We start from the raw sequence: 22,662 nt of genomic DNA, 5'->3' as shown, positions 1-22,662 counted from the left end.
TTTATATTACCATCTTAAACATTTTATGTCAAAACACCTGAAACTAACCTTCCCAAAGGCCACCATAGTGAAGGAGACGCAACTATTGAGGGCAGGCTGTTGGTACCTCAGCTGAACACCATGGCACAGCGGGAGACTTGCCAGGCAGGGTGAAACGACCGCAGCTGACTCGTGTGCCCCTGTGCTGTAGCCAGGAAGGCTGTCTGTCCCCCCCGGGTCGAGGGGAAACGGCACCCAGCAGCATCACCTGTCACTTGCACAGGCTCAGCGCTAATGACTGAGGACCACTGGGGCCAGCAGGAAGCTTAAGCACAGTTGATAGCAAACACAAAACAACCATACATACATACAATTTTTCTAAATCTTGATCAAATGCTGTATATTGTGCTTAGTGGCTCAGTGACATCAGTGGGCTCAACTGTCTGGACAGAAACAAAACATACACGTACTCTGAAGAGATGTTTAAATACCTACTTGACTTCTCTCAAGACTTCTTTGTCGGTTGTTTTTTGATGACACAGGAACCCAGTCTTCATCTTCACATGGTAGCAGATGTTGTGGAAAGTTAATATGCTTCCTCCCCTGCTGGCTAAGTCTGGAGAAGACTGATTTCTGCTGGGGATGCCATTTGTATTCAAGTCTGACATCTGAATACTTAGGTGTGGCTGGCCTTCTGCCATTTTCCCCTCTATAAATGAAAAAAACAGGAAGGAGAGAGATTTGTAGGTATGGAGAGGTAAGATGTGCCTGTTGGGTTCAGTGTTCAGCACTGGACCTACTTTGAGCCTTGCAGATGTCCATCTATGTCTCCCTCTTTCAGATAGGAAGTTTGGGTCCTGTGGGCGCAGACCTTGGGGTGACCAGATCTGATGGGGAGCTGGGTCTGCCACATTGCTTCACACCACAGGCAGTGTTAGGGAGATAGAAGAGTCTCCCTCTATCCTGATGGTCTGTTGTGGCAGGTTGACCTTGGCTGGCCACCAGTTGCCCATCCAGCTGCTCTGTCTGCTGACTCTCTGCTCCAGAGCCTGGAGCACCTCCTCCCCCTCCTTCTTCACTGGCCCTGGTGACTTCAGGGCTGTTTCTCCCACATTTTCTCACTCCTCTCTCACAGATGCTGCGCAGCGTCTTTCACCCTTTCTTAAACAGGTTTTGAGAAAGGCACTACCAGCCTTGCTGACATGCTTGGCTTTGGCCAGTGGCAGGTCTGCTGGCATCAGCTGGAGGCAGCTGAGTCTGGCGTGGGGCAGCTGCAGGTCCTTTCTCACAGACACCCCCCTGGCAGCCCCCTGCAGCAGCACCTGGCCAAGGGCACCAACTGCATCTGTTCTCCCAGTACGAGGAAGTAGGTACTTCTCACAGCAGGCACTAGCATGGCATTATGCTCTTTCTGGAGGACTGCCCCTGGCAGGGAGGCCTGTACATAAACTGCACGCTTGTTGGAAACCACAGGTACAACAAGTGACTCATTAAAAGATCAGCTCAAAAGTACTGAGGTCCAAAAGGACCTGGCCTTCTGCCCAGCCGCTTTGTCAGAATTCTTTTGAGTTTTGACTGCGCTTAGAGTTTGCCCATTAGATATTCTTTAAAAGGTGTACACTGAAAGTGAAGATACTCCTACCTCTAGGGCTCCTGCACAACCCTAACAAAGCTGAAAATCGTTGGGTTATTTTTTTAATCAAAACACTTTTGCTAAGGGTATAGGAACATGGGAACTGACACTGCTGCCCAGTAATTATCTTCCTTGGATTTGCTTTCTACGTAAAAACTAGAAGGTTGTTGTGGAATAATTAAAGTTATCTCACCTCCCTTGTCAGCCAGGCTCCTGCCTGTGAGCCATCCACCTGCACTGTTGGGGCATCCCCAGCTGTCCCTTGGGCATGCAGACCTTTGTCCCCTTTGTGCTTCCTAAGTGACACAAGGGTCATTTAGGTGGGAGGTAGGAGCTGTAACCTCTCTTTATATATCGTGTTGACTCATCAGAGCCTAATTACTTTGTCAATAGGGGAAATGTTAGTAATGCAGTAGTTCATGGGAACCAAGAGGCGAGATAAGCAGCTAGGAGCTCTGGGATGATCCCTCCCGCACCTTAACACAGCTATAGTGCTTGCAGCAAGGAACAAGGCAAATAACGAGACTGTTTCAGACATGCTGAATGAATTTGAGAGCAGCTAACAAAAGGACCCTCGCAAAAAAAGCCGTTTAAACTAGCACAGTCATATGGTCACATAAAAAACCCAAGTCCTTACCTTGTCAGTTTGCTGAGGTTTCTTGACAGCCAGCTGAACTATCCTTTCTGGCTATCAGTGCAGTGACACTGCTGGAAGCCCTACTCTCAGCAACAGGCCTATCTGCAAGTAAAGGCTGGTTCATCTGTCTCCCCGCGATGCTACCCCAAATCTAGCCCGAGCTTGCCTCTTCTGACAAAGCTGTAGTCTTCTGTGCTGGCAAAAATGTCAGGTCTTAACGTTTTAGTAATCAGTAGTAATCTGGGCCAAATTTTTCTACACTTAAAAGAAACCGTTGCAAATATAGTTATAATGGGACTAGCTTTAATTTAAGCTAAAATGGATTTTAAGTAAGTTGAACATCAATTAAATGTGCAACATTTAGAGTCTGGAGGCCTTTTATTGAGAAACTGCCTATGCTCTTCTCTGCTTGTGCTAGAGAAGACCTGCAGGAGGACAGCTAATTTTATAAGGCTCTTTATATAGTAGTTTCTGGGCTAATCTGGCTGCACATCAATCACTGCCATTTGAAAGGATGGTTTGGTAAAGTAGAGATGTATGTTCAGAACCACAGTGGAAACTTTTCCCTTCAAGTCTCACAGTACACTGAGCAGATGTTTGCTAGCATTCCCAGCAAGGTACCAAATACTCAACCACTGAGTCAACACCACAGATAGACATTACAAAATCCCTTAAATTGTTGGATAACCAGCAGCATGATAGGAGTGCAGAATTCTTCAGAAGACGATGTGGCTCTAACCTTGACATATCACTGCATCTGTATTTTACTTAATCAGATATTTTTTTCTCAGCTTAATGTTTCAGTATTACTGATGTAATGTTATGAGCAAATGGGGGAGAGTGAGGTGGAGTATGACCTCAGGCATTATCAACAGAATAGTTAAATTCTTTGTTTCGTTTGGGTTTGTTGTTTTTTTTTCCAAAGACTATCACAAAAACCTAGCATAAAAATAATCATAAAAACTCAGCACTTGCACTAAAATTTCAGAAACGCTCTTTAGAAAACAAACTTTTCATTGAAATTCAAACTTGGAATGAAACATTGTATCTTCCAGACTGAATTCAACTGGCAGACAATAAGCCCAGATCAGAAACTATTTCCATAAATACAGATTCACACTACCTTTGTCCTTAAGAACAGACAGTATGCCAAAGTTAAATTTAAATTTACCAATCGAGTTTTGATTAGATTGTAAACATCTTTGCAAAGAACACTGCAGAAGCTAGATAAAGAAATCAGCTGTGAGAAGGATTAACCATATCCATAGATAGAGGTGTATCCAGAGACAGTCCCTCAGTGACTATTTAACAAGCTTTCAGCAGGAAACCTCCGGTTTAGGGAGACCTGATACCCACCGGGTGCCCAAATCTGCCAGAGAAAAATAGCATTCTTTGATGCTGCCCCTTGCCAAGGCGTTGGTTACTGGCAGCTGTGAGTAGAGGCTGGGTTTGGTTCTAGCTGGACCTCTGGTGTAAATTGGCATGGCCCCTTGTGGCTGCAGCACCTGTGCTACTGGCAGTGACAGAATGGGATGCTGTAGGTGGAAGACACAGGTTTGTTCCGTTACTCCTGATGGTTGCCCCCTCAGGGAAAGGTGTATTTGTGGGCGTACCCCATTTATCAAAGTAAAAAAAAAAAAAACTATTTCAGATATTAAGTTACTACTGAAAATAGCGTTTTACACTTTCAGAGCTACTAGAATGTATGGCAGAAAGAAACTGCGGAATACACATTCACTTGAAACTGGAACGGTTACTTATCAGTTGCTCTAGGAAATGTGTTAGCTGTCTCCCTTCTCAAAGGGCCATAGCTGTCGCAAGGACTCTGTCACAGCAGTTCCTTGGGATGACAAAATGACAGGGCTCTGGACATGTTGGTGGGAAGGAGCCTTGGGAAGTCCCATAACCCAGAGCTTCTCCCTCCGAGCAGAACTGTTGCCAACATGAGGCTGGGGAACACATGGCTTTGCCTGGGTGGCTCATGGAAACCTCCCAGAGTGCCGATTTGGATCCTGGCTGACAGCGTGCTGAGAGAAGATGAAGGGTTAACAGCAGAAATAATGCCTGTGTGCTAGAGTTAGGCTTTTGATTTGCTTTTCTTTTTTGGAAACCTTTTTTTTCCCCCCACTGTGGGGTAAGTACTTGCAGTGAGATAAACAGTTTGGTATTTTACAAACCAAACTTTCCATTTCTGATCTAGCAATAAACTTCACCTTAGGAATACAGGTGCATGCTCCTTTACAGCTAATAAAATTATCAGCTGTTTGCAATTGCTACTTGGGAATGGATTTTTTAAAATATTGCTTTAAGCCTTGTTTAAAAAAAATAATGATTGCATTTAATGTGACATACAGCAGTGAAACATTTTAAGTCAGAGCATGTGCAGGTCAAAGAAACAACCATGATGAATGTTAATCAAATAAATTTCTATGCAGACTACAATTCTTTAAATGAAGTTTCCTAGAATTCATTGTGAATGGCACAAAAAGAGTATTTGTATATCTACTTCAGATCAGAAATGAGCAGAAGATTCAGTGACAATATGCATTGCCTTCTGTATTCAGAAATATTCGTTAATATAAAATATTTCATATCCTCATCATATTGACTCTGGGTACAATATATTATTTTTGCATCAGCTAAATATAAAATTTATGAAGTCTTTGGGAATTTTATAAGTTTCATTTGTTTCCCAGAATCTTTCTAAAACATTTTTATTGCCACTGATTTCAGCATCAATTTCAGTTCAAGCCTAATAGAAAAACCTTTTCTTCAGAGAGTCTCAGAAAATTTAGTGAGGACGGCAAAGTAATGGATCTTGAGATTTAACCTTTTATTAATGGCAAAATGAAACTCCTTTCTTAAAAACTATCATGAAATCTCTTTGCCCAATGTTTCAATGCACAGAAAATGAAGCTCTCAACACAGCCACTTTTCTGCGTATTCTTCTGAGGCTTGTAAAGTAGAAAGTCTCATTTTCTCTACATACACAGAGGCACTGAACAAAACCATAAAATGTCAACAACATGTACTACAGAGTTTCATTGACTTAAACATACTTGAACCACAGAATATCATACCTGGGGTCTTTCAAACTTATTTGTATGCCTTAAGTTGTATTGTCTATATAAAATGCTAAGTAACATTCCTGCCAGTCTTCCTGCAAAGCTTTTGGCACCAGAGGGATTTGCAGTTCAAATAGAAAAAACAATACTATAGGAGTGGTAGTAAAATTTTGAATGGCAAAATTCAGAAGTGCATTTCAACTGATTTTTTGAAATGGGGGCAGTTTTTCAAAGTATAACATCTCTATAGAAAAGAAGTGTTGAAATTGCATAAGGAGAAAGAGTTTTAGAGACCCAAGGAGCTTTCAGCAGAGTTTTCTAAAAAAGCTGGCTCAAACCCTTTAAAAAAAATAGCTTGTTTTCTTTTTTCTGAATACTTGAACTTGCCAGAGAAACCAAAATTAAGTGAGCATATTATGTCTTTTATATTCAATGGGTACCAAGTTTAGTCTTGCAACCTACAAGCTGAAGCAGTGCAGCTCGTACTACAAATGTGCATTTGGGGCTTTCGATACATAAAGATTCACAGAAATTTTTAAGTGTACCTGTTTTTTCCTCTTCAGTCACTTGCATTTACAGGGGTGTAGACTGGCCAGAGAATGGATGTGGGCACACAAAAAGAACAGTACTGCCAGCCCAGGACCATACAGTCCTCTTTCTCAGGAACACACACAGGAAATTAAAACCATTTCGGTAAATAAGGATAATGAGATTCAGGCAATCTGTAAGTTAATTGCCAACTGATTTACTGGGGATTTGTAACCTGTCTTCTCTGAAAAGAGCCCTGTGTGTTAATTGGGGACCAAGTAAGCAGTGCTCTGGGTGTGCTGGCATTTGCACATGTGTTATCTGCAGTGCATTAACATGCACAGGCAAACTCTAGAGTGTGATAGTTCCTGCAAAATGTTCTTTTTTTTTTTACCTTTTTACAGGTTTTACTTTAAGCCTTGAGCCTTTCATCCCCCATTTATAAAACATATTTCTCAATAAAATCCCTTGAAAAGCTGGGAAAAGGTAGGCAAGTATTTCACTATGTTTTCCTTGGCTGTTGGAGGAAAACAGCTGCTGAATCTAATTCCTCAGCAATAACAGCATGAGCAATTCAGGCACGAGGAAGCAAGCCACTACACTGCATTAAATCTATCTCAGCGTAAGGGCTAAACTGCTGCTAGAGACTCACTTACCAGCAGCAGGTCTGGGTCAGCGCTGCAGGGCTGCCGAGGAGGTGGAAGGGAAACAGGAGCCAGGGAAGAGAAGAGCGTGGTGTGCAGGAAGGCAGCCCCGACGGCCGGCTGAGCTCGCGGGGCAGGGCAGTTCCACCCGTGTCATCACGCCTGCTGCAGAACGGTGAGGAGCAGGTGCCGGGCTCCTCCAGCGCTCCGTCACCCCGGGGAGTCTCCACCCTCTCCTTGCGTGCCGGGGAAGCCAGAGGGCTTCGTGGGGAGGGCAGGGCCAGGACTAGCACACAACTTGCACCTTGCTTTCTCTTAGCTGAACAAGGCGTAAGCCAGCTGCAGCGCAGCACCTCATCGGGAGCCACCCCAAACGGATCGCTGGCAGTAGCAATGGCATTTGAACAAAGCATCTCCACCTGCCAGAGGCTCGCAGCGATGGCTGAGGCTGGCAGGGCCTGGGGATTGCCGGCATGGCATGTCAGACGATGCACAGCTGGTTGTGAAGTCTTCTCCCTCAGTGGCCTGCAGACAGGGGCTACCTGAGCATGCTTTCCTTCAGTTCAAAACGCCTACAATAATGCAAAGGCTGTACAGAGCCCATCAGAGCGGGGTCTTCACAGGATAACACGTGGGCATGTAGTTGATGTTATGGAGGGAACAAAAGCTGAGGCAGCCTGCATTATAGAAGGAAGGGGCACTGGTCCCTGGCACATGCTGTCTGCCCAGCTGGGCCTACCGGGCAGGACAGGCCACGGCTTTCCAGGAGCTGCACTAACATCTGGAGTGGCACCAGAGATGTGCACATCACCTCTCACATTTTCTCTGTGACTCATTTTTGCTCACCAGTACAGCTGTAGCTTGTGAGTCCAGTAGATGAGGTTGGCCAGGCTCTGGGGATGCTGAAGGAACTCTTCAGTTCATCTGGGCTGCCTGTTCCTGGCCGTCATCCCAGGTACCATCCTGTGGGAGGGCTCTGCCAGTGCTTTGACAAGAGCACGAACCCATGTGGTCATAAGCATTCTCCTTGGCAGAAGGATGCAGAAAAGCAGACGTTACAGATGGTTTCCAGTTAAAAGCACGAGTTTTACGCTCTCATTTTCCTGGCAAGACTCATCACTGATTAGTAAACAACAAGGCTGCCTGTAAGAGCTGTCCAGGTCAAAACCCATCGCAAGGACAGGTTTTTTAGCTGGCTATAATTTGGGATGGATAAGTATCTCATCATTCAGGAATAAACACTCCTGGGATCTTGTTCTTTCCTTTATCAGCAATTTTATCATCATTAACTCTGTATTTATACAAGACTTAGAAGCATCCTAGCAGCTAGTGAAGACCATTGCATAGTCCCAGTAGCATTTCAGCAGGGTCATTTGCACATATGACCAAATAGATGCAAAACTACTGTTGTAGATATCCTTGAGATCATTTCTGAGTGGGTCAATAGACAGCTGTGTCTGTCTTCAGACATGGAGTAGTCTATCTAAAAAAAAAGCCACAGCTCATGCTTGCATTACAGTCTGAAACATTGCACGACAAGTATTCAGCCTGTCTTTTTGCAGTTTCAGGAGTTGGCCAGGATTAATTTAAATTAAATTAAGTTAAATTTCACTCTGAAGTTTCTTCTCTCAGAGCACATGTACTAGCGAGGCTGCTGGGACTGTGTTAGCAACTCCGCTAGCTGCCGAGATGCTTGGTAGTCTTGCATAAAGTCACTGTAGACCTATTTACATCAAAATTAGTAAAAAAGACAGTGTAGGAATGTGATTCCTCAGTGATAAAACTATAGATTCCAACAGAGATAGTGCAGCCTCTGATATTTAGTCAGCTTTGTTACTGCAGGGCTCCCAAGGGGATGAGGTGAATCCAGGGTTCATGTACTGCTGCAGGGCTTGAAACCTGCGTGCACAGGAGTGCAAAACTCACTTAGAAATTCTACCCTAATAAATTCTTTATCTTACTGGTTTCAAGGCCATGACTGCTTATTTGTCACATGAGAATTCATGGCAAGTGTTCATAAAGCTTTCCTCATCTATCTCTGGACAAACTTGTGGCCATATCGTAGCCCTATTTTTGGGATAATACCTAGGTTGTAGCAATCAATAGCTTTGTTGCGCTATGCCTCACTAACAGCTATGCCCCTGAGGAGGAACTGAAAGACTGATAGAAGGGGAACATCCTGCACTAGAAGGTGCTGGCGGCTAGAAGTCAGCAAAACCTGCAGTAACTACGGGAAAGGTAGAAGCGGCAGGGGGAGATCGCAACCACCAACTCAACTGATGACTGGAAAGACTTGCGCCCCCACACCTGCAAGGAGCATGCATGCTAATCTACTTTGCAAGCGAGGCCAATTTGATGTAATTAACCAATAATCATGAATTTAGGTTTTGCTGATCACGTAGCAAGATAAATACACTGTAGTTCTTTGGTGTGGTGTGCTAGCTTTGTGGAATTACCACCTAGCACCCATCTGCGAGCAACATGAAATAAGTATCTAAGCTCTGTGTGTGAAATTGGCTTATTGCACACTGGGTACCAGACCCCACCTGTGGGACAATATCACAAAAATACTTACTGTTGATAACTGATTAAACATGGAGTTCAACCTTTCAGACTAGTGTTTTGCGTTCGGTCAGATGCATGGCACACCCGTATCAAGGAACTGACCTTTGGTCAATTCACAATATATAAACCCTGAGGTGTTATACACATCGCAAGTGGGGTATTGCCTTATCAGACAATGCTTCCCAACAGCTTTCATGCACTCGCTTGTGCAGTTTAATATTAAATCTGGCAGATCACCACCCCAGCTGGCCATTACCCAGGACAGAAGCTAGAATCAGTGCAGCTGCCACACCAACCATGTCCCTGGGTCTGCCCCTTCTTTGTTTAGAGGTGAAAAGGACTCTGCACCTTCACCCCAGCAATTGGTGGCAATGTTTAGAAACCATAATAATTTATTAGGAAGAGGACACTAGGATGCGTTTTGTATGAGCAATTGCTATGAAAAAACTTTAAGTGATGAACGCTAGGAAGGGCTGTGGAGCCTGAATCCAATGTCACTCAACACAATGTTCACCAGGAATTAGCCCTGAGCTGTGGATCAGGCTGGCATGGTACCATACAGTACTTACAGCGTGGTATCAGATGCAAACCCCTCAGGAGTCCCTTCGGTCTGTCCCATTAGCCCTGAAAATAACATGATGGGCCTTTCCCCTGTAAGGCTCAACATTCACACATTAAATTATTTCATCCATGCCCCAGAAAAGTTCCAACTAAAACACTGCGATGTTAACATCACACCTTTTACTTGAGCGGCAGGTTTCCCAGCAGGTTCCCTGCTCCTTGGAGTGGGCTGGTGTGTTCCCTCCTTCTGAATTTAAGCTGAGAACTTACACTCCTCCACAGCCCTTCTGTCCTTTGTCTTACAAGTGTCTTGCCTATACTTTGCTTTTTAGACCGAAGCCCTGCATACTTACAAATTGACATACCTAGGAAATATTTATGACCTCTGTTTCCTACCAGCGAACACAACAGTCCCTAGAGCTCTTACCACCCGTGCAAGTGAAATTAAACCCAAGCGCCCCCTCGGTTGTGACGGCCCCACTTGGAGAAAATGGGCACCTCAGAGCTGTGCCTCCAGCAGGCTGGGGTTCCCTCACGCTCGCTCAGCGGCATGCATTCCTACCAGCCCAGGAAGAAAACAGTCCTCTAGGAATTGTCCACAGCTGAGGAGAGAAAAGAGATGCCAAAGAGCCCGACGCGTGTGTAATCCTGTTTGCTGGCCACATTGGAGATGGTGGGCAGTACGAGCACCGGGAGAAGTTACTTCTACCTGTTGTTCTGTGTAAAAATGCTGCTCTTTTATCAGAGGGGTCTCTCCCACAGCGTCCTCCTGACTACCCTGCTCCACGTCTGCTGTAGTACTTTGCTTCCCAGCCGCCTGACTTCCTTGAGACGGCAAATCCCAGGGAGGGAGCTGAAGCACCACAGGTGGCAAAGACTGCACTGACTGCAAAACGTCACAGACGCAAATGAGTAAAGGATCAAAGACACCTTGATAGATACGCTGCGTTTTTACATCCATTCGTTGCTGTTCTAATATGTACCAGGGACTGACACGTTTCCTCTCCACTGTTAAACTGCTGTGCCAGTGCAGAAATGTCCTGTCACAGGGCGGGGGGGGTGCCTGTGGGCAAAGAGCAGCAGCAGCACAGCGGGCGTTTCTGAACTCTTTTCTCCTTGGTATGCTGGACTATTCAAAGAAGCAAGCGAGCCTCTTCAGCATCCTTCTTCCCTGATGCCCTCTAGTGACTGACGCTCTGCTCTCCACGCTCATTCTGCGCAGAGGATTTCTAAATTACAGAGCTGCCAGGGGAAGAAAATAAGTAGTATTGAGTTTGTCCATTAATAACAGCGTGGGGTGCAAAACTGGGCAGTCTGGTTTAGTTGCCTTCACTTCGTGCAGGCACACCACCACTGCTTTGCCCCATGTAAAACAAAAACGAGGGAATGGCAAAGGGCCATCTTGAAAGTCTAAGGAACCACTCTGGAAAAGCAGGAAGACTGTTCCAGAAGGAGCTTGCATTAGCTGCGCTTTTGCCACTATCCAGCATATTAACAGTCACAGTTCATTAACTTTTCATTAAAAGACCTCCCCAACAGAACTGAGCCTGAAGCTGCTGCTTGGGGTCGTGCCTTGCAGCTTCCCATGTCCCTGTGGGACGGTTGTGCTGCGGGACAGGTGGCTGTCCTTCCATCGGCTGCTCTGCCTGCACGGGGCACCCCACGCCCGCACCCTGGCTGAGCTGCAGCCCTCCTGCCTTGGGTGCTGGATGAGGCTTTTCCTCTGGCACTGCCTGGAAAATCCCCTTCCATGCAAGGACTCTGTGTCTTTGTGCGGGTGCAGCTGCCCTCCAGGGCTCCTGGGTGAGCTTGCGGAGCCTGCGTGTGACTCCCCTGTCTGAAACAGCCTCTCCAGGTGTGCACAGCATCTCTGTGTGCTCCTACTGCTGCTTCGCCAGCTTCGGGGCGCAGGGCAGCGCCAGCAGCACGGCACAGGCTCTGTGTGCGAGCACACAAGTAGGGGTGGCACTGCCCAGATGCCCCCCACCCCGCTGCACAGGGGCCCCGTCTGCACAGCCAGGGTTTTACCCTCCCCGGCCTCCAGCAGCAGCTCAGCCGCCCCCGACCCTCCGTGAGCACACACCTGGGCGGGCTGTCCCCCGTTTGTGGGAGCCCCTCAGGCTGTTTGCAGACACCCCCCTGACTTAATTCCTGGGGTCGGGCTGCTGTCAGTCAGACCTGTGTGCGCTTCGAGCGGCTTGGGGACACGGAGGGGGCACTGGGGGGTGGGAGCAGCCATGGCTCTGTCCCTGGCTGTCGGCAGCAGTGACGGGGCAGAGAGGGCAGCTGCGGACCCCCCCCACCCGTGGGGTGACAGCGGCTGCCCCTGGCACCTTGACGGGGGCTGCTGTCAGGCTCCAGCTGCTCAGCTGGCACTAATTGCCCTGTCCGTGGCTAATTGCCCCCCCCTCCTTCCCCCCAGCAGGCTGCGCCGGCCCGGCCCCAGACCCACAACGCGGGTACCTGTCCCTTCTTTTCCTACTCACCCCGGGCGCACGGTGGCCCGGCTGCCTCTTACTCAGGCTGTGCATGGCAGGGTGGGGGTCCTCCAGCCCGGGGGGCTGCAGCTGTGTGCCCCTCCACAGCCGGGGGGACATGCCCAGCCTGGCCCCAGGGAATGCGCCAAGGACAGGTGTTCCCAGCCTGGCACAGCACAGCTGCCAAGGGGGTGCAGCTGGGGACCCCCGCAGTTCTCACTCCACCTTCCATGAACTCCCTTCCCAGTTCCAGTCCCCCAGAGGCGAGGTACAAACCTCCCAGGCGGGGCTTTGGTAGCTCCCCACATGGCACCATCCCCCATAGAGCCCCCCGCCCCATGTTTATACAGTGCCAAGAGAGGCAGTAGGGGCAGCCCCACAACCCAGGCAGCCCCCAGAGGGGATGGAACGCTTACCCACCACCCTCCTTTGCTGTTGGTACCTGAGGCCAAACCCTGACCTGCTGCCCAGGGAGCCCCCAGCCACTGCTGAGCTGGACCCCAACAGCTCTTGCTCTACTCAAGCCCCTGGCTGCAGGGGAGAGGGACTCTCAGCCCAGCTGTGCGAGCAGCCACGGAGTGATGGACTGGACAAGAGGGACAAATGCTGAACTGGGAGCCCCAGGCTTCCCTGATGAGCTTCAGCAGGGTGCTGAGGCCTCCTTGTGAGCCAGCACAGAAACCATGACAGCAAGCTGGCCTTCCAGCAACAGCTGCCCTGGGAAGTGGTGTCCTGCACCCCGTTACGTGCCTACACCAAAAAGGTATAAAAGTAACATGGTACCTACCCAAGATCAGTTTCTCTGCAAGAGCTGCTGTGTGGAGATCTCACAGGTGGAATGACCCTTATCAGGGACACCCAGCTGACTCTGAGCTCCATAACACAGATCACCTGTGATGAGGCTTCTCCATCATCTCCGCTCCTGGCAGTGGTTTGGTGCATTTTGTGCCAGTAACACCTTAAATAATACATATAGGTGTGCCTGTAGGCAAGCGATCTGAAGTATGTACTTGCTTTACTAGTGGTGATTTGTAGTAACTTGTAACAAATGCACAGAAACAAAACCTCCATGTTCTTGTGTACTACAGCATCCTACAAACCTGCAGTTGTGACCTTCACACACCTGTGGGCCGTGATGTCCTCACAGGTCATGGCAGTGATACCTGCACAGCCCAGCATGGGGCTCCCACAGGGATGCACCCCCCCAGGCCGGTATCACCCAGCTCGGCCCGGACCACCCGTGCCAACACCGCAGCCCCTGCACGGAAGACAGGGTCCCCAGCAGAGCCAGTTATGTGCCCAGAACCCCCCTCCAGAGAAGGGGGAAACTTGCTCAGGGTAATTCCACACGGTGCTCAGCACCAGCCAGCCCAGGGGAGGCACCTGTGGATCCCCCACCTGCACCCCATGCAGCGCCACAGGCCTCCCACCATGCCACACAGCCCCCAGCCCAGCCCCCACAGTGCCAGCAACACTTGGGCTGCCCCCCAGTCAGGACAGCAGCCACAAGCACCACCACCAAGCACAACGAGGTTTTCCTGAGCAACAGCTGGACACAGCCCCCTCGCGTCTGACCCTGCCAGGCTCTGCCATGGGTGCAGCACCACCAACCTCCTGCCCCTGTGGCATGCCACCTGAAAACCCCATGCCCTTGGCTGCGCTGGGCATCTCCCACCCTTGCCAGCAGCTCTGCCCTGATGGCACAGTTGGGTGCACAGCCTCTCAGTTGCCACTTCAGGCACTTGCCAGGCATTGCCTGCAGCTCCTGCATCCCCTGATGGTCCTTGGACGAGGTGGGTGCTCATACCCCTCACCGAGGCTCAGGACTGGTTGCTCCTGGCACCTTGCTGCGCCACCACAGCGTTGTCTGTGCAAATAAGAACCCCTTGGAGACATGAGGGCTCAGCTCAGCGCTAACAATATTTTCCTGGTGAGAGAAACCCCCAGCTTGCGCCCCATTCCTGCTCCACACGTGGCCTGGCTGCTCCCCACAGCATTCCCAGCAGCATGAGTACAGCTGGCACAGAGCACTGCCAAGGGGCACCTCCTCCTGCTTTCAGCTGAAACGCCAGTTTTCATGTTTGCTTTAAAAGCAAAAGCAGTACCAGTAGATAACAAGCACAGACCAAGGACTGGGAAAGAACTGACAAATGTACCTTAGCCAAAAGACTGGATCAACTAAGGGAACAGCAGCTCACTTGTAGGCTGGCAGTGTCACCCAAAAGGCCCCGGGGAGGAACGTGGCAGCCCAGGAGCAGGAGTAATGCCTGCCCCAAGGTGTGAGCAGCTCTGCCCCGCTCCACGCCGGCCTCTGGGGTTTAACTGCCACGGCTGCCTGCGTGAGGCAGGGAGGTGAGGTGCTTGCTCTTGGGGAGACAGATGGCCATGGCTGAGGGCTCAGGCTGAATACAGGAGAAAACTACAGACAAATTAAAGTAATCAAGACTGACAGATGCAAGTTAACAAGATCAGTTTCCCCCCAGAGAGGGGAAAGCTCGTTCCCTCAGTGGGGATGGCTGTACGCTCTGGTCTTTACTGTGATGGTGAGAATAACAAATGGCTGTACCTGTGCGGCTGTAGCCATTACCCCAGAAACAGAGTGGTGGTGGCCATGTCCTGTGTGCTGGGAGCATGCTGCGTCACCTGAGGGGTGGTGGGGGAGCACGATGCAGGACCCCTTGAGTCAGCTGTTCACCCAGTCACACAAAGAAGGTTTAACAACACCACCAGAAACACGTCAGAACCAGAAAAATATCCCTGTCCCGGCCATTGCCTGTGCCACACGCAGGTGCAGGGCATGGGGACTGCTGTCAGGGCAGGGCTGGCGCTGACAGGAGGGGGTTCCTGCCACTGTGGTGCCTCACCTGGGGGTGCTGTGGGGCACATCCACATCCCCCAGCGCTCCTCAGACAAGGTGGCTTCTGGTATCCCTTACCCAGGCTCAGGGCTGGCTGCACTGCTGCAGCATCACCTGTGCAGACAAGAACCCTGTGATGACATGAGGGCAAAGCAGTGGCAAGAAGGACCCGGCTCAGCATCAGCAAGGTTTCCCCAGTGGAGAATCCCCTAGCTCAAGGTCCATCCCTGCCCCATACACATCCCTGCTGCTCCCCACAGTGTGCCTGGCTGCCCACAGGGTTTGGGGGACAGAGATGCCCACCAGAGGGGGTGGGGTGACTTGGAGCACAGGTCCCCAACACAGTACTGCTCTTTGGGCACCACCAACAGCCCAGGGGAACCCTAGAAGAGCAGCCTCACACAAACCCACCCAGGACTGATAACAGGGATAACAAGTAAGAAACCACTCTCATCCCACAGATACAGGTGACTTGAAAAGCCACAGTTACCCCATGACACAGGGCTGTCACAGATGCCTTAAAACAGCAAGCTTGTGAAAGAAAAAAGGAAGAGGAGAACAGCAAAAACCTATGCATAAACATGGGAACTGTTGATCTGAGTTAAAATACAAATCTTGGGTTTGTCTTAAAAGAAAAAAGTAGACCTGGTTAGGTAACAAGCATGGACAGAGGATTGGGGAAAGTTGTTCGCAGTATTTTAGCTAAAAGATTGCATCAACTTAAGGAAACAGTTACTCAGTTGTGACATGCTGTCAGCATCACCCCAGAGGCCCCAGGACAGGGACCCCATCCCAGCCATCACTCGTGCTACGTGCAGCCATGGGGCACAGGGCCTGCTGCTGGGGCAGGGCTGGCTCTGAGATGGGCTTCCTGCCACAGTGGTGTCTCACCTGGGGGGTGTCGTAGGGCACATCCATGTCCTTTGACGTCCCCAAGATGTGCTGCTGCCCTGATGGTGCTCATCCTGAGGGCCATGGTGCTCCTGGTGCAGGACAGCTGCAGCAGTGCAGAGCCCTGGCATGCAGCACTGGGTACAACAGCTGGTTCCGTGTCCTGCTCCGGTCTGCAGGGATCCCACAGGAAACATGAGATCCCTGTGGAAAAACAAGGTAGCCACATCTCTCATTGATGTGAAGAAGGTGAAATGCCTGGAGTATCCTACAAACCTGCTGCTACAACCTTCACACGCCTGAGGGTCATGTCACCCTCACAAGCTGTAGCAGTGGCCCCTGTGCAGTCAAACCGGGGTAGCCCAGGGCTCCCACAGTGCCACTGGCTGGCATCACCCCGCTCTACCTGATGCAGCCACCCCACAGCCCCTGCACCAAGGAGAGATAAACCTCTGCACCTCCAAGCGCCAGCAAGGTGCGGACTGTTCCAGCTCTTCCACCACAGGGTGTTACACCCACACCTGCCAGGCTCCTGCACCACAGCAGAGCAGCTCCCACACGACGTGCTCCTAACGAGGTTTGTGTGGGAGAAGCTGAATGGGGCTGTGATCCCCCACCCTTGTTGTCACTAAAACGTGAGTCCATTCCCAGCAAATTCAAACAAATTCAAACAAACAAACTTCAGAATTTATACTTATTCAATACAACATCTCGATTTTAGCATCGCCCCTTGGAGACACTTACAGCCCAGCAAGGGAGAGGAATCCATGGAGCCCCCGACCACCAGGAACGCTGGGGTCCGACCGTTCCGCCTGCCCGCTGCCGGCAGCTGGGCACTCCGGGCAAGGATCTTGGAGAGGTCCCAGCTGGGTCACCAGGGCTGTTGTTGCTAAGGTGGGGGTCGGTTCCCAGTGTGCAAGGAGCAGCCTCACACACCGAGGGGAGGTACCAGACTTGCCCAAGCCTGGATGCTAGCAAACGGAGCCAGCGCACCGCAGTGCATAGTTACAAATGTTATATACAAAAATCTTACTGCACTTTCCCTGCCCAGAGGGCAGGTCCATATAGATGATCCATTTGCCTATCCATCCATACATTTGCATCCATATAAATGACACAGTTGCATATCCATTACCTACCTTTATTTTGCTGCTAGGCATGCTCTCTGAGGAAGGGTCTTTCAGTGGGCCCGGGTCTTCGCCTTAGGGCGTGTGATTTTTGGTATTACAAAGGGGATAGGTCACTTCTAGGGCAAGGCTAAAGACCATGAGAGCTCATTAATCAGAATTTAACACAAACGGCGCAGTCGAAGTTCTAAGGCTTATGTTGCAAAGACAGAATATTCTTTGTTTTGCCTTTCCCAGGGCTGACTCCCTGGATGAGAAGTCCCTTCATTTGCCATTCCTGACAACTCTAGAGGGTCAGCCTGACCCAAGCTTTGTGCACTTACAGTTAAACACTAAATCAGAGTTTAGCACTACATCAGAGATCAAGAATTCGGGAGTTTAGACAATGATTCTCCTGCTTTAGAACTTACATTTATCTCCATCTATCAATGAGTCCCACTCTCTCTGAACTCCTCTCAGCTGTAATGATACAACACCTCACCATACATTGTAATAAAACATACAAGCATACAAATATAACAATCACGAGTACAATAACTACTATTAACTTCTTAATCCATGGGTATAAATCAGGAAACCAGGACATTAGCCGGTTCCAAACTTTCTGAAATCCATAAGAGGTGCCATCTTTCTGGATCTCATGCAAGATTTTGTTTTTCCAAATCTCTTCTAAATCAGTAGCAGCTCTTCCAGATTGAGCCACACAAACACAGCAACTAGTATTAATTATGTTGCAAACTCCACCTTGTGAGACTATAATAGCATATCCAAGGCCATGAGATTTTATAAGGCTACTTTTCCTGCTTCCAAAACTTCTTCTTGTAAAGCTAATATAGCACCAGCAAACCAATTTTCAATTATTTCTAATTCTGCTATGTTTACTCTTGCTTTTTCTAGTTCACTGGCTTCTAACCATGGAGTAAACCATCTGACAAATGGGCGGAAACTATTATTTCTTTCCACAAGGAGGTTATTGATAGTTCATTTATACACCTTCCTATAAGACTGCATCCAAAAATTCTTGTCTAACTTCTCAGTAATTGTTATATTTGGGACTAATGCACCTGCAGTATAAGTCTCTCTCCACTTAGAGGGTAGGGATTTTCTCTCTTTGTCTCCACATAACCAAACCCAGCCCTTTCCTGCGTGTCCAGGTCCTTACGCATAATTTTGACCTGATGCGGTTCCTACAGCTGTAGCTTTTTGTTTTGTGTGTGACTGATTTTCTGCTGAGGTGGTTTCATTCATACAATCTACCTTTGCTAATCCTTTTGGAGGATTATGCTGTGGGATACACTGTGCTCCCAGACCAACTCTGAGAATATCCATGTTCCATTCTTGCAGGTCTATCTTTGGATCTCTTTCAAAGGAAGTATTTTCACAAAAATGGTTCCAGGATTATGTAACAGGAAGGAGTATTCCCAATATAGGGATCTCCTTATCTGAATGTTCTGGGAAGTGTGTACATACCCAACAGCTCTTTCTTACTGACTACCTGTATGGCTTCCTAGATCATCATTAAGTGTCTCGTTTTGAGCCCTTGGGTTCTCCTGATCCCACCGAATTTGAGAATTTACCATACCACATAACAGGCAAAATCCTATACATCTGTAAAACATGCTTAAACAAGTATCTACAAAGAAAACATGCTAATATTAAAGAGGCAGTTACTTAACTCAAACCTCTCTGTATACAATCCAATTCTATAGAGGGTCTTACTTCAGTCCTAAACCAGTTCATATTAAAATCTCTTGTTTTTTAGTTTCAGAGGAGCCAGTTCTGATTTCCACTTTACTTCAGGACTCCTCTTAATCCTGGTGTAGTGGATCCAAGAATATATCTCTTAAAGTTTTACTGCAGTATTAGTTATCAGTAAGACTAAATATGGTCCTTTCCACTGCTCCTGCAAAGGCTCGTCCTTCCAAGCTCGAGGGCACACTTGATCTCCAGGTCAGAAAGGATGCACCAGCATGTCTGATGGTACAGTCGCTCTCTGTTGGATACACCTGTACAATGAGGAAAGAGTCTTTCCCAAAGACAGTATATATTTGGTGAACACCTGACCACCAGAAATATGCATTTGGTCTTCCTCTCCTGTTAAATTTACAGCACACGGTCTTCCATATAATACTTCAAATGGAGTCACCTTTTCCCTGAATTTTGGGGTGATTCTGATTCTCAAAGCGCTAGGTGAAACATCCATCCATTTTAAATTAGATTGTTGACACAATTTAACCAACTGTTTCTTTAAAGACCTATTCATCCTTTCTGCTTTCCCACTACACTTGGTCTCCAAGGTGTACGTAAATCCCATTTTATTCCTAAAAGAGCAGAAATTGTCTGTATTACTTCTGTTATAAACTGTGAGCTTCTGTCTGATGAGATCCCACTTGAAACTCCAAATCTCGGTGTAATCTCTTTTAATTATTTCTTTGTTACCTCTCTAGCTCGGTTGGTCCAGCATGGGAAAGCTTCAGGCCATCCTGAAATGATGGAATACCAATACCAAAAGATATCTATAATTATTGCATTTTGGTAATTGAGAAAAATCAGTCTGCCAGTATTCCCCTGAAATATTCCCTTTTTTTACCTCTCCAGGTGGAGATTTTAATTCCACTTCAGGATTTTTTTGACAACATATCACACATTGTTTTGCTATTTGATCAACACAGCTTTGCATCTTCGGCCCTATTGCCTATCTCCTAACACTTGCAATTACAGCATCTGCTCCTGCAGGAGTTTTGTCGCGTCTGCTGTAGCTACTCCTGCATTACGGGAGCTGTTACCAAACATCGTCCAGTAGATGTCACCCACCATCCGTCCGAAGTCCTCTCACGTTTTAGCATCTTCGCTAATTCGTTTTCTTTCCCGTTGTGTTTGGGTGCTCCAGTTCCGACCACGTTTTGAGGACTCAAGGCTCCCATTACTGCTTCCTCGGCCGCTCCCTTCGCTATTTCAACACCCTTACAATTCCCTCTTATGACTTCAGTATATTTAGGTCTGTAAGCCTTACAAGGAATTATGGCCTCCTCCTCAGATTTCGGAACCACTTCCAATAATTTCAGTATTCCTGATCCGTGCTTAAAAGGTGACCCTTGCAAGGTTAGAAGTCCTCTTTCTTTCTGTATTGCCCCATGTGCACGTATCAGTCCAAAGGCATATTTAGAGTCAGTATATATATTGGCTTGTTTATCCCGTGACAATTCCCAAGCTCTAGTCAAGGCAATTAATTCAGCTTTTTGTGCTGGAGTATGTGATGGTAAGGGTTGGGATTCAACCACATCCTCCAAAGCTGCCGCTGCACGCATGCATCACTGCTCTCCATTCAGGGTAAAACTGCTTCCAGCTGTGCAGAGGGTCCGCTCCGGATTTTCCAGTGGAACACCCTTCAGATCCAGCCTGCTGGAAAAAGGCTTCTTCAATAGTGAATAGACAATCGTGCTCCAAGTTTGTGTCATCAGATACCAGCCACAAAGTAGCAGGATTCAAAGAGGTTGTTAGCTTTAAACTTACATAGTCCAGTTGCAGTAATACCGCTTGATATTGGACAAAAGTCCATATTGCATGAATTTATTTACCAAAGTCTCTAATCCAATTTTTGCTTCCATTTTCATAGGATGTTGGTGCTTATCTTACTGGTTTGGAGTTCTGTTTTAATTCTACCTTTATTGGTGTGGTGTTAACTTTCCCCAGTATTTCAGTTGGCAATAGCAACAAAAATACAGCATCCAGGATTTCTTTGGAGGTTTCTGGTTCACTTCATCATTCCCCTTGCAGCAGCCAATTTGCACCTTCCAGCCATTTTCCAATGGGATATGCAACTGAACGGAATTCTCAGAAAACGTTATTTAGACATATAGTTTACTAAGTAAATCCCAACCTAAGAGAGGTATAGGGCATTCCGGCATATACAAGAACTCAAGCGTTAAAGCTTTACTTCCAATTTGACATTCAAAAATGGCCTTAATTCCCTCTAAGTAACCCCAACAACCAGCATATTAAATTTACTGAGAGGCCCCTTGTGACTAGTTACTACAGACTTAGTTGCTCCTGTGTCTATTAAGGAATCTACAGTTTCATCCCCCAGCTTTATTGGAACCAGGGGATCTGATTCCAATCTGATTCCAGTTGGAACCCCTGGAATCTGGGGATGCCTCTAAGTTCACCCCCAGTCCCCTTGACTTTGTATCATAATTTTCTAGCAGTAACAAATCTACGGGGGGGGGGGGGAAGGCCCCCTTTTGTTGATGTCTGTGTCTGCCCTTTTAATAATGAGCAGCGAGCTTCCCCGTGCCCCTCCTGACAGCAGGCACACTGATTTACCCCTATGGGAGTTGCCACAGGACATGGCGTGAAACCCCTACCTCTAAAATTTCCTCCTTTACCTCTGTTTCCCTCCACTACAGCAGCTGCCAGCAAATTAGCTTGACGTTTTCGATCTGTATTTATTTTCTTTTTGCTTCTTCGTTTCTATTCCATCCCTACTACGATATACTTTATGTGCAATTTCAGCCAACGGAGAAGTGGTCAACCCTTCAGCCCCGTCTACTTTCTGTAATTACTTACGAGTATCAGGAGCTGACTGTCCAATAAAAAGCATGTTGAACATCATTCTACTGTTTGGATTCTCCAGATCCAGATCTGTTCATTTCCTTGCAGCCTCACACAGCCTTTCCCTACTTCACATGCCACACAACATTTTGACTTCTTTTCTCCAGTTTCTGCTAGGACATATATTCCATTTGGATCAGTATTTAGCAGCTTACATTTCTTTCTTATCTCATAATCATTACAGAGATTACATTACACAAATCAGTCTATGGTACTTCATCCCATTTTTTGAATCTCCTGCAAAACAACATCAATTGCAATGTAGTATTGTAATTTAACGTTCTGTTTTCAGGCCAATTCTCCTCATCCTCCAATGTATACATCGGCCACCACTGAGTGCAGTATCATTTCAGATTTTCTTTTGTCATGGGGTCTCCCTCAAACTTATTCCAATGGGTAATGGCGCATCCTAAAGGGGTACAGGGTGATATTTCGGTAGAGGAACCAGTTGCCATTTTATAATAATTTCCCAGCACAAAACTTTATCCAAGCCTGCATACTCTCAGCTGGAGTTCATCAACTCACCACAATTATGTGTACCAGTCCTTTCAACCTCCTACCACAATCCTGTGGAGCAACTGATGTAGAAATTAATTTTCTAAAAAATCAAAATCAAACAAATTCAAACAAACAAACTTCAGAATTTATACTTATTCAATACAACATCTCGATTTTAGCATCGCCCCTTGGAGACACTTACAGCCCAGCAAGGGAGAGGAATCCATGGAGCCCCCGACCACCAGGAACGCTGGGGTCCGACCGTTCCGCCTGCCCGCTGCCGGCAGCTGGGCACTCCGGGCAAGGATCTTGGAGAGGTCCCAGCTGGGTCACCAGGGCTGTTGTTGCTAAGGTGGGGGTTGGTTCCCAGTGTGCAAGGAGCAGCCTCACACACCGAGGGGAGGTACCAGACTTGCCCAAGCCTGGATGCTAGCAAACGGAGCCAGCGCACCGCAGTGCATAGTTACAAATGTTATATACAAAAATCTTACTGCACTTTCCCTGCCCAGAGGGCAGGTCCATATAGATGATCCATTTGCCTATCCATCCATACATTTGCATCCATATAAATGACACAGTTGCATATCCA

The sequence above is a fragment of the Falco peregrinus genome, chromosome 2 (assembly GCF_023634155.1).
Source record: "Falco peregrinus isolate bFalPer1 chromosome 2, bFalPer1.pri, whole genome shotgun sequence".
In the NCBI taxonomy this organism is placed as follows: Eukaryota; Metazoa; Chordata; class Aves; order Falconiformes; family Falconidae; genus Falco; species Falco peregrinus.
Note: the sequence above shows the minus strand (reverse complement) of the source record.